This window comes from Sminthopsis crassicaudata, chromosome 5, assembly GCF_048593235.1.
Source record: "Sminthopsis crassicaudata isolate SCR6 chromosome 5, ASM4859323v1, whole genome shotgun sequence".
NCBI classification, from domain to species: Eukaryota; Metazoa; Chordata; class Mammalia; order Dasyuromorphia; family Dasyuridae; genus Sminthopsis; species Sminthopsis crassicaudata.
Window position 1 is genome coordinate 67,883,761 of NC_133621.1, and position 14,095 is coordinate 67,897,855.

Genomic DNA, 14,095 nt, shown 5'->3' on the forward strand with positions numbered 1-14,095 from the left:
CTTTGTGGAGAATGGAATGGGAGGGGAGAGATTGGAATTAGGGGGGCAGCTAGTTGATGTAGCGGATAGAGCATCAGCCTTGTAGTCAGGAGCTGTGTAATGTTCTCTGGTTTGATTTCTTGGGGGTCTTTGAGGCAGCCTTCATTTCAGTTCAGTAATCACCACAAGAGTAGTTAGGGGTTAAAGTCCAAATCCTTAATTATCTCTTTGCCTGATGTTGGGCAGCTTTCTGGAGAGCATTTTAGTCTGGCGTTGGTCTTAGTAGGGGAAGTGCAGGAGGCCAGGCCAGCCACCAGGAAGATGGAGGATTAGATTGAATTTCTCCCCTTGAGAGTTTAAGCTCCTGCTTCCAGTCCTTTGTCTTTGCTTCCGTAAGCTTGTCCTCTGTGGCTCTCAGTCCCTGCTTATATGCTCCACACTGAGTATACACCAGTCATTATATCACTAGGAAACCATTATTTGTTGCAAGATTAAATCAATCAGGAGGCAGCTAGGTGGCGCAGTTGATAGAGCACCATCCTTGAATTCAGGAGGACCTGAGTTCAAATCTGATCTCAGACACTTAACACTTCCTAGATGTGTGACCCTGGGCAAGTCACGTAACCCCAGCCTCAAAAAATAAATAAATAAAAATAAAAAGATCATTATTAAAAAGATTAAATCAATCATACTGAACCATGCTAAACTATATAACCAATGTTGGAGGGGATGTGGGAAAACTGGGACACTAATACATTGCTGGTGGAGTTGTGAAAGAATCCAACCATTCTGGAGAGCAATCTGGAATTATGCCCAAAAAGTTATCAAACTGTGCATACCCTTTGACCCAGCAGGACTACTACTGGGCTTATATCCCAAAGAAATACTAAAGAGCAGAAAGAGACATATATGTGCCAAAATGTTTGTGGCAGCTCTTTTTGTTGTAGCTAGAAACTGGAAGATGAATGGATGTCCATCACTTGGAGAATGGTTGGGTAAATTGTGGTATATGAAGGTTATGGAATATTATTGTTCTGTAAGAAATGACCAGAAGGATGAATACAGAGAGGCTTGGAGAGACTTAAATCAACTGTTGCTGAGTGAAATGAGCAGAACCAGAAGATCACTGTACACTTCAACAACAATACTGTATGAGGATGTATTCTGATGGAAGTGGAAATCTTCAACATAAAGAAGAGCCAACTCACTTCCAGTTGATCAGTGATGGACAGAAACAACTACACCCAGAGAAGGAACACTGGGAAGTGAATGTAAATTGTTAGCACTAATATCTGTCTGCCCAGGTTACATGTACCTTCGGAATCTAATGTTTATTGTGCAACAAGAAAATGATATTCACACACATGTATTGTATCTAGGTTATACTGTAACACATGTAAAATGTATGGGATTGCCTGTCATCGGGGGGAGGGAGTAGAGGGAGGGGGGGATAATTTGGAAAAATGAATACAAGGGATAATATTATAAAAAAATATATAATAAATTAAAAAAAAATAAAAAATAAATAAAAGAATTAATAAACTATATAACCATTGTCTCATCAATTCCACTGACTTAGCACTTTGTAAGAATCCTTTTTTCAAGTTCAGAGTTCTGGCCCAGAACAAAGCTGAGTTCAAATCGGGTCTCAGACACAACACTTCCTAGCTGTGTGACCCTCTCTAGTCACGTAACCCCAAATGCCTGGGGAGGATTTTATTGAAATGAGAAGCTATTGATGTCTTCTTGATCACCTGTTCTGTTAATACCATTTGTGAATCACAAATGTCCTTTAAAAATATATTGTCTTCTATATATATATTTGATATGGTACATTTTCTCTCTCCTTTTTTGTATTTTTTTTGAAGTGCCATTTCTATTTAGACTATATCTTAGACTTCAAATGTGTTGGTTCCATTGTCATTAAGGATGAAAATAATTTGTTAACTGAGATTCTGACAGATTTGTCCCATTTTTTCCTCTATTAACTTTCTTCCAGTTTTACCTTGAAATACTTTTGGGATGATCTGATTCAATTAGATCTCATATGAAGCTTTCTGCATATTGTTTCTTCTACTATTCTTTGCAGCTTTTTGAGATGATGTTATTTATGAATAACATGAAAGACATATAAATATTTATAAATAACATGAAAGAATTATTATAACATATTGACATTTTATATTAATGATAAGAAGCTGGAACAAAATCATCTTTTTAGAGTTATTTTAAAATACATTTTTTTTTCAGTATCTTTTGTTTTCCTCTAGTAATTCTCTCTCCCTTCTCCCAGAGTCATCTTTTATAATAAAAAATTTTTAAAAGAAAAAAAACTCAGCAAATTGTTCAATTCATAGAAAAGAAATAAATAATATCTGCAATATTTCCCACTCATGGTCTCTCTATCTCTGCCAAATTGTGGGGAGAGATATTTTTTGACTCAGTTCTTTTTAATTTTGCAACATTTTAAAATTAATTTGTAATTGTTCTTTCTGTTTGCATTTTTATAGCCATTGTGTATAGTTTTCTTGGTTCCATTTACTTTACTTTGCATATGTTCATCTAAACCATGCTATGTTTCTCTGTAACATTCATCATACTTTTTCTTTCTTGGCCTTTTTTTTTCCCAAGGCAATTGGGGTTAAGTGACTTAATAACCAGGGTCACAAAGCTAGTAAAATGTTAAGTTGTCTGATGCCAGATTTGAATTTGGGTCCTCCTGATTCCAGGGCTGGTGCTCTATTCACTGTGCCAGCTAGCTACTTCATACTTGTCCTTTTTTTTTTTTTTTAACAGCACAGTAATGTTCCATTATGTTCATGTATCACAATTTGTTGAGTCATTCTCTACTCAGAGAACATCTACTTTGCTTCCAATTCTTTGCTACTACAAAATATGCTACTATAAATATCTTGAAGTATATAGAGCCTTTCTTTTCCTATTCTTCTTTCTTTTCTCTTCCCTTTCTTCCTACATTCATTTCCTTCCTTCCTCCCTCCCTTCCTTCAATGAGAAGGAAAGGAAGTGCTTTTCTAGAGAGATTTCTACCAGGATTAACATTTTAACACCCTAGAACTATAAAGGCCATTCAGACTAACCAGGATCTTGGAGCTGTATCAAATTATTAAAGTGGCATTCCATTGTATATCATGAAAGCTGAAGTTACTACTCCTAGCACCCATCCCAAATAATCCTCATTATCATTAACAATTGAAAGCAATATGGTGCATATAACTAGTTTTGCAGTCAGGCAGATCTGGGTTCAAGTCTTGCTTCTGATATACACTAATTAAGCAATTCTGTAAAATGCTAAGTTATAAAGCAGTTGCTTATTTGCATTGGTGGAGGGAATTTCCTTATAGGGAGCTCCTTATGGTAATAAAATCATGGTATTTGTCAAAATAGAATTAGTAGATATTTTTGAAAGCTTGTTCTGCCTATATTAAAAGCTATGGGAAATGCAGAATAGTATAGTTGACAGTATGTATAGGTACAAAAAATTTACAAGCCAGTCTCTCTACCCTTTCTACATATAACCCCTGTTCCAAAGCCCATAGGTATGGGATTCTTTCTTCATTGGTAGGAATTGAAGACCTTGCCCTGAGGGACAAATGGGGGGGAGTTATTGAGAGGTTCTGGAGCTTCCATTTTTAGCCAATCACCTCTGGACTCTCTCAGGGCAGGCCACCTTAAGGACTCCTATGGTGTTGAGTTGCTCTGGGTGATTCTGGCTTCCAACTTTGAGAAGGAAGATTAGAGGCCAAGTCCATGTCAGGCTGCTGATGGAAAAGACCCTGGGAAGCTTGGGAGGAGCGAGCCTTCTCCATCTTCCCTGTTTCTAGCTTGTTGAACAAGGGGTGTGAGAGAACTTCTACTTGGATGAGATCAAGGACAATACCACTTGGTTTTGTTGAGTTATCTTGCTTCCAAAAGGAGAGTTCCTGTACTCTGTATTATTGGTATATATTCTCTTATGTATACTTTCTCTGATTCTACTTTGCTATGGTTTGGATAAATGGGTTTCTTGGATATTTTCACTATGTATGTTCATTATGAAACTGGTATTTAGTGAGAAGAGGTCAGGCTTTGGATATAGAGCTTGGGGTTCTTCTTCCCTTAACAATAATGATTAAGTGATTAGAGTTTGCTCAAACTCGATCATATCCCAACGACTTTCTTAAACTTTTTCCACTTGTGACCCCTTTTCACTCAAGAAATTTTTGTGACCCTATGTATACAGGTATATACCTGGTACACAGGTGATTTCAGATATATTGGTATATAAAATAGTTATATAAATCAAACATTTACTCATAATTCACAATTTTGTGACCCTTCACATTCAGTTATAAGACTCTATATGAAGTAGTGAACCAGGAGAACCATGGCAATAGAAGTTAGGCCCTAGACTAAAAATATTTAAGGAAACAGATAGATATAATTCTAGACTAATAAATACCCTTTTTCTCTGAGGAGAGTGGCATGACCTCCATCCCTTATCTCCTGATTCTCTTCCTGGAAGGAACAAAAGTATTCCCTGGAGAATGATAGGGGGATAATGATGCTCCTCACTGGTTGTTCTCTCTACACATTAGGTGTAATATTCTTCTCTAAAATGCAATGTTCTCTGGGAGCAGGTTTCTTGGGGGGCTTCTGGGAGCAGCCTTAGTTTCAGTTCAAAGTAATAATCACCTCAAATTCAGCCAGGGATTAAAGTCCAAATCCTTTATTGCTTAAGTCAAAATCTTGTCTTCTTCACTTGGGGCTAGGCTAGCTTTTATGGAGGCCTTCCAGATCTTGATTTCAATGTTCTCCACAGGAAAGCCTGCCAATCACTTCTCTGTCTTCCTTCATTCTGCCTGACTGCCTTCTCTGACTTGTGAATCTCTCAAAGTTGATCCTGGTTGAGGTTCCTAGTTTATATATGCTCTCTTAAAGGTGTGAATCTTGTGGAACTGTAGTAAGTACTAAGTACATCTAGAGAACTGTTAAGCATGCTGCTAAACAACCATTGCCTCTATCAATTCCACTGACTTAGCACCTTGTAAGAATTCTAACAATTAGGCTCCCTCTTTTCTTACATACATTTACATCCTAGTTGGGAAAACAATGTTTATGTGGATGAGTATTCTCACTGCATTACCCTCTTCTCGAGCTACCCAAAAACATTTACAAGACAAGATAGAGACAAATCAAGTCCACAAGTTAAAAGACTATAGAGTAGAGGAATATTCTGAGTTGGGTGAGATAAAAATTTCCTGGAGAAAGTGAGTTGGGGATAGAGGTTTGAAGGCAATATCTTAGGGGAGTAGAGGGTAAAAGGGACCCCAGAGAGGAGAAAGCAAAGAAACAAAGTGATGATGGGCTTGGTCCTAACCAATTCAACATTTTTATCAGTGACTGAATGAAGATAGAAAGGCACTAGTATCAAACTGGAGTGTGTAAGAAATGACTAAGTACAATGACAGATGACAGAGCCAAGATTCAAAATGATTTTGACAAGCAGAAACATGAAGGCTCTTCTTATATTATATGATGAGGGATATTTAATTCAACAAGCATTCATTAAGTTCCTATTCCTGAAGTTCCTAACTTTATATGTTACAAAGGGGTTTACATACACATTAAGTCAAAGAACAACCATTATGTGCTTACTATGTGCCAGCCACTGTGTTATGCATTGAGGACACAAAGAAAGGCACAAAACCTTATTATCTCATTTGATTCTCATAATAAATGTTTAGGCACTAAAGGCATTATATCCATTTTATAGATGAGAAAACTGAGGCTTCTCAGTTGTGATTTAGCTAAGGTCATGTACATAGTGACTACTAGAGGTGGAATTTAGTCCCAAGAAATCATGGGCTTAGTTTATTTCTAGCCATGCTGACTCAAAGGCTGGTACTGTGTAATGCAAAAAAAAAAAATTCCCCTAATTAACTGTAGAGCTAGGAGACTTATAGAACCAGCGGGTGCTGGATCAGAACTGAATGTGCATACAAAAGAAATTATTTTTCTCTATCTTTTTCTCTCTCTCTCTTTCTCTTTGGTGGATGGCTACGATGGAGGCAGAACTACTCTGAGTTGATTTTAAGAGTCAGGTGGGGATGGGGATGGCCCCTATATACACCATCCTATTATAGCAGCTGTGAGTACCTCTTGAATATTATGTAATTGTTATTCTTGCTTTGACTTCTGTTTAGTGAATATTTTTGGGTATAGAGTTAATGTACTTAACTTGGCTTATTTGTTAATAGGAATTATACCTGTGGAAGCTCATGAGGTAATAGTGTTAATAAGAACTACTACTCACTAGAGTGCTCCCTAGAATCCTGAGGATAGTGCACTGTAGGAACCTCCTTAGTGATCGTAGAGATCATCTTCTGGTTAGATTATAATCTTTCTCAGTAAGAGATTATTATTTACCATAGTAAAAGAGTGCATCCAGGATTTAAATTCCTGAATTATGATTCAAATCCTACTCTTACTCTTCTTCCAGGCACTGCCCCAGAAATTCCTTGCCTTTATGGAGGACTGGTCACTACTCATTGCTGGTTCCAACTGAACATCAAAATGAGACATTCTAAAGGAATGACTTGTAAATCAAATGGAACATGGCTTAAATGAACCAAGTCATAAACCCAGCAGTACTTTTGTAACACAATTTTTTTAGTAATACCCCTTTCCTACTTTGTACAGAAAATGATGTTATATAACAAAATATACAAATACAAACAGTATAACAAAATAACCAAAGTAAAATAAAATAAAAATATAAACATATATGTATATACATGTATATGTGCATATTTATAGACAAGTATGTATATGTATATGATTGATTGATTGATGTTCCTTCTATTGTTTCAAAGACCATGCTCCATTTATAGATTTTAATCTTGGGGGAGGATATGACACATAGAGATATATTTATGATTCAAAACATTTTTATCATGCTCTCCTGATCTCCATCAGATTGAACACAGCTTATTTTAAATATCATTTTCATATTAAGATAGTTATTTCTAAAATATAGTAAAACTTCAGAAATCCAGATACAATCTTAATTGTATCACTTGTCAGATGTTGTCCAGTCATTACAGTCATGACTGACTCTTCATGAACCCTTTTGTGTTTTTCCTGGCAGAGATATTGGAATGTTTGTCTTTTCTTTCTCCAGCTTATTTACAGATGAGAAAACTGAAGCAAACAGGGTTAAATGATTTGCTCAGGGTCACACAGCTTTTAATCTGAAATCAGGAAGATGAGCCATCCACTTCACCACCTAGTTAAGGCTTTTGTTAGGTTTGGGATAGGGCCCATTGCACAGACAGGAAGTGTTCATTGGGAGGTATGTCAAATGCTATAGATGAGAAGTATGTATTAATTGGCTAAAATTGAACATTTGAAGAAAAGATCTGAAGGACAAGTAGGACCAGAATTTGGACAAGTTTCAATTGGGACACCAGTACAAGATGAAGAGAAAAGATTGTGGTTCAAGAATAGTAATGTGTAATATTCTGGCTGGTTTTCTGGAAGTTTCAGAACCAGCCTTGTTCTCAACAGAATAATAACCATGAGAACGGTTAGGAATAGAGTCCAAAGTTTTTACTGTCTCCTCAGTCTCCCAGTCTGAACCAGTCTCTCTCAAAGTGCAGGAGGCAAGAGAGCCACTACAAGGCTGATCAAAAATGGAATCTCTGTGGCTGACTTTGTCCTCAGTTTAAATACTCTATTACATCAATTGTAGAACTATTATAGCACCATGCTAAGTACTAAGTATATGTAAACTAGATAACCATTGTCTTATCAATTCCACTGAATTAACACCTTGTTGTAGTATTAAATCAATCATACTGAACTAGAGAACTCACATGCTAAACTAGATAACCATTGATTTATTAATTCCACTAATACCTTATTGTAAGAATCCTTGTTTCAAGTGCATTTCTCCAGAGTTCTGGACCATTACATCTCCCGCTTTCTTTTGTTTTAGAACATAGGTGATCACGTCCTCCCTAACTTCTCAAAAAGGGAGGTGAAAATACCAAAGGGAAATGGGGAGTCAAATCAGATTTTGTTTGTGGGTTTCTGAAGGGTCTCACTTGAAACAGGTATATATAAATTCATCAGCATGGGAGGTATTACACAAGCACATAGTAATATAACACAGGCTAGTAGTGATGTAACAAACAATATGAATCAACATGAGGAATTATACATGTCCATAAGTCCTAGAAATAGTCCAAAACCAATCTATTGTTCATTATTTCATGTGTCAGGGAATGCAATGATTCCTGCAAGTTTTGAAGTCTTGCAATAGTCTTATCATGTGTCAGGGAATCCAATGATTTTTGCAGATTTTGAAGTCCTGCATCAGTCTTATCATGTCCCAATACTTTCTGCTGATTTTGAAGTTCTGTTAACAGTCTTAGCAACAATTTTTGATGTTCATGAGTCCATTGCCATACACATTGAGTTAATAGTCATGCTTTTTCAGTGGCACATGTAGTCAGAGATGGAACTCGATGTTTCTTGAGTTTTCTCCTTTGTTTTGAGGTTTTTGTGTTTTTGTTTCTCTCTGATGGACAAGGCGAATAGGGCTCATTGGCACCCATCTGATTCCTTCTCCATCTATAGAGATACAAGCAAACCCTCTCCCCTAAGCAGTTAACCTATCTAGTCCCTTGTATTCACCACTTTCCAGGATCTCTCCTTATCATGTGGTGATTATATTGGAGCTGCTTGCACTGGACACTGCGCTTCTGTCGTGTTATTAAAATCTATATCCTCCCCAATTGTAATCCCTTTTCTCCATCTGATTGCTTTTCCTCTGATGGATCATGTCTTGAGTATTAAACTTCTAAAGACTCTCTGGGTGTAACCTCAGCTGTCCTCAAGTCCCACCTGTTTTTTACCTGGGGCCCTGGAGCTGGGCCCAGCCTCTCATTTCCCTCCCTGAGGCAATCTACATTCTGATGCCCAATGGAAGCCTCTGTTGCATTTTAGACATAAGGTTTTGGATCTTGTTCTGTCACTCTGTATTCTCATTGTATCTCTATGCGAACATTGAGCTTTCAGATGCTCTACTTTACCACATTGAAAGCATTGTTGAGTCTCTCTGGAAGTCTCTTGCCAAAAGGGACTGTCTTCCTATGTTCCGCATCATAGTCTAGGTATAAAAGGCATTTGTGCCCACTGTGGCACAGCGTCTTATGATCTTCTCTAAAGGAGCATCTTTGAATAGTCCTAGTATAATTCTTCTACAAACCTCAGTAGCATTTTCTTTAGCAAGTTGTTTTATCATTATTCCTGTTGCTGCATTTTCACCAATAGTTTGAATGACAGCTGTCTGCAGACTTCCCACAAAATCAGCAAAAAGTTCATTTGGACCCTGATCTATTTTTGTGAGGGCTTCCCCCTATCTTGCTTTCCTGGGTGCCCATGCTTTGATGGAAGCAGCTACAATTTGTTCATATGCTATCAAAGGGTAATTATTTTGCACTAAAGTGTCTGCATACTGACCTATACCTGCTAGTTGATCAATGAAATAGGCAAACTAGAGTTAAAATATCAGTCACTTTTGATCAATTATGGCGAATTATGCACCATTCTCTGAAAGCCACAACAAATTTTGTATAGGTTCTAAACATTTCCTTGCTATAGATTTCCAATCATTAGGGGTTAGAATTTAATAAGCCAAATTCTCTAATACCGTCTTAACATAAGATGATATAGCTCCATAAAAAAGTACAAGCCTTTTTCAGATCTTTGATAATTTCCAGATCAAAAGGAGTGTATCTGCTCCTGGCTTGACCTGAAGAATCAGAATCTTCAATCACAAGATATGCTTTTATTCTTAAATCAGATATATTCTCTGTGTGTGTGTGTGTGTGTGTGTGTGTGTGTGTGTGTGTGTGTGTGTATATATATATATATATATATATATATATATCTTTATAATGTTTCCTTAGTAATTGAATCAGGACCATTATCATTGTAGTACTCAATTAGTTGCTTATAAGGGCTATTCTAAGAAATAATAGCTGACATTTAAATATACCTTAAGATTTAGAAAGTACTTTTCATACATTAATTTATTTGATTCTATCAACAGAGCCATGAATTAAGTGCTACTATCATAATTTTTATTTTACAGAAGAGATAACTGTAGCTTGGAGAGGTAAATGATTTGCCTAGAGGCACTCAGCTAGTAAACACCTAAAGTGGTTATCATCATTAGGTTGTCATTGTTGTAGATTTGGGTTTGTTTGGTTTTTTTTAATGTGATAAAATTGTGGTTATAAGAATAAATGTGGATAAAATGAGACATAAGGTAGAATGGAATCTAACCCCTAGAATGGTTCTGACACTTGCTTCTTTTTTAATTTAATTTTTTTTTTATTTTAAACTTAAATAAAAGTGAGAAAAGAAAAAAATTGCTTATGTACACAGCAGATTCAATATAAAATAATGTATTTCCCTTTCAAGAAAACTTATATAATAAACACTACACATTGTTTTCAAAGCTGCCCAGTTTTTGTTTCCTTGTTCGTTTCTTTTGTTTGGTTTTTCTGTGAACTTTTTACTTTTTTTCTCCTCTTTCTCCTCTACCTCCAAAGGGAACAATCAAGCATGGATATCCATATTTGGATTTCTATAAACATATGCATATATGCACTCATCCACATATATGTAAGATTATATTATGCTTATTTTCATTTGTCATCTGTACCTCAGAGGGTGAATAGTATCTTCCTTTACAGGGCCAGATCTCCATGTTTTTCTAAATTAATTGGCTTATCATTTCTCATATCACAATAGCATTCCAATTGAATCACATCCAGCATTTTGCTGCCCAATTTTCTGCATTGCTTTTATTCTTGGATACATAGGTTCTATTTATATAAGAAGATTTTAATTTAAAATAATCACGGTTATCTTTTTATATTTCACCAATGTTCTCCTTCAAAATATCATTTAAAATCTGCTTCTTTTACTTATTTTTTCCTGTTTTCTTTGAAGTTCCTGACATTTTACTCTTCCAAATAAACTTTGTTACTATTTTTTCCTAATTAAATTAACTTTTTAGTAATTTAATTGACATGACATTGAATAGATTATTTAAATAAAAGTGTCATTTAAAAACTTATATTGGCTTTACCTTCCCAGGAACAATAAATATTACTTCAGTTATTTAGATTTGAATTTATTTCTATAAAGGATGTTTTATGTCTATGTTCAGATAATTCCTCTGTCTATTTTGGCAAGTATATACTCAGATATTTTATACAATCTAGGCATTTTAAATGGCCTAAAACAATATTGAATAATATTGCTGATATATATAGTATAGTTTCTCTATTTTTTGCTTTTGATTAAATCTATTTTTAACTTTAGGTTTGTCCAAGATCAGGATTACTATACTTTTTTTTTGAACATAACAAATTCTACTCCTGTTTTATCTTTGTGTATATTTCACTTTTATAATGTTTTCTTGAAAGCAATAAATTATTGAATTCAGTTTTTTAATCTGCTATTTATTTCTGTTTTATGGAGAAATGCATCTCATTCACTTTCTAAATTATAATTACTTGTGTATTTTCCTCCTTCCTACTTTCCCTAGCTATTCTTCTCACCCCTTTTGACTCTTTCTCTCCACTTTTCAGTTAATTTTAATCATTATCTAGCTCTCTTATTGCTTAATCTAACCACCCTTCTAACAGTTCCTTTGTCATCCTTTCCTCTATCTTATCTCCTTGCCCTCTTATTTCTGAATTTATAAGATTTTATACATAATATATAGACATATATGTGTATATGTGTGTGTACATAAATATATATATATATACATATATATATATATATATACACACGCATATATTTGTAAAGTACTTTATAGTACATGTTGTATCATGTGATCCTGACGAGAATCTTGAAAGATAGGTAATGCTTAGTGCCTACTATGCATACAACAAAGTATGGTCCCTTTTTCTTAGATCCATTGCTTCCTATTTATCCTATTACTACCAGACCCTCATAATTATAGATCTGCACTATCTTAATATCTCAAGTTTCTCAAAAAGCTTTCCTGTCTCTTTTCTTCCTCTTTTGATTTCCTCATTTAAAATTCTGCATTAAAACTCTCTTTATGTATTCTTCCACAAATTAAAAAAATCTATGAGTGAGGCATGAATTTCAAAATGAAAGAAAGAACATGATAGAATGTAGAAGAAAATGGTTGGAAAAAACAATACTAAAAGGAAATTAGAGGACAAGGTAGTTATAAATCATTTTAAGACTCCAAGCCCAGATGAATTATTTTCTAGTTTCCTGCAACTTATAGATGATCCCAGAAATATTGAGAAAATGACATTTGAGAAGTCATAGAGAATACAAAAGGTACAAGAAGACTAAATATCCAAACTATCTGGAGAATTGAATCAAATTTATAAGAATATGAGCTATTTCCTAGTTGATAAGTGGTCAAAGGGGATGAATAGGGAGGTTTTTTTTATATTAATTTTATAATTATACATTTTTTTGACAGTACATATGCATGAGTAATTTTTTTTATAACATTATCCCTTGTATTCATTTTTCCAGATTTTCCCTTCCCTCCCTCTACTTCCTCCCCTAGATGACAGGCAATCTCATACATTTTACATGTGTTACAGTATAACCTAGATATAATATATATGTGTAAATCCAATTTTCTTGTTGCACGTTAAGTATTGGATTCCGAAGGTATAAATAACCTGGGTAGATAGACAGTAGTGCTAATATTTTACATTCAATTCCCAATGTTCCCTCTCTGGGTGTAGCTGTCTCTGTCCATCATTGATCAGCTGGAAGTGAGTTGGATCTTCTTTATGTTGAAGATATCCACTTCCATCAGAACATATCCCCACACAGTATTGTTGTTGAAGTGCACAGTGATCTTCTGGTTCTGCTCATTTCACTCAGCATCAGTTCCTGCAAGTCTCTCCAAGCCTTTCTGAATTCATCCTGCTGGTCATTTCTTACAGAGCAATAATATTCCATAGCCTTCATATGAATAGGCAGTTTTTAAAAGAAGGCAAAGCTATATTAAGGCAGTTAGAAGTTTATATAGACAGAAGGCACAGATATTAGTATCAAGGGATAATATCTAAAAATAATAAAATTAATGGGTGAGAGAGAAATGTACTAGGAGAAAGGAAAGGGAGAGGTAGAATGGGGTAAATTCTCACACATAAAAGAGGCAAAAAAAATTACAATGGAGAGGAAGAGGTGAGAGATAAGGAATGAACCTTATTCTCACCAGAATTGGCTCAAAGAGGGAATAACATATCTATTGGGTATAGAAATCTATTTTTCCCTTCAGGATACTAGGAAGGGAAAGGGATTAGGTGATAGGTGATAGAAGGAAGGGCAAATTAGAGAAGGTAATCAAAAGCAAAACACTTTTGAAGGGAGACAGGATGAAAGGAGAGAGAATAGAATAAATAAGGAAGAAATACTAACTGTAACTGCAAGAGTAATTTTGACTAAAAAAAAATTTAAAGCAAGTTTCTCTGATAAGTCTCATTTCTCAAACATATAGAGAATTGAGTCAAATTTATAAAATAAGTCATTCCCCATGATCAAAGGATATGAACAGTTTTCAGATGAAGTAGTCATAGCTATCTATAGCCATATGAAAAAAAAAAACACTCTCTATTGACTGGAAAAATGAAAAATAAAAAAAAAATTCTAAAACACTACCACATACTTATGCCACTAGTTAATTAGATGGAAAAGGGAATTGGCAAAATGTTGGAGGGGATGTGAGGAAAATGAGACATTTAATGCACTATTAGGAGAGTTGTGAACTGATCTAACTATTCCGCAGAGCAAATTGGAAGTATGCCTAAATGGTGATAAAAGCATGCATACCCTTTGGCCTAAATACCACTACTAGGTCTGTGTCCCAAAAGAGATTTATTAAAATGGAAAAATATACTTATAACAGCTCTTTTCTGGGGATAAAGAACTGGAAATTTCAGAGATGCCCATTAATTGGGGAATGGTTAAATAAACTCTGGTATCCGACTGTGATGGAATATTATTGTACCCTAAGAAATAATGAGCAGGA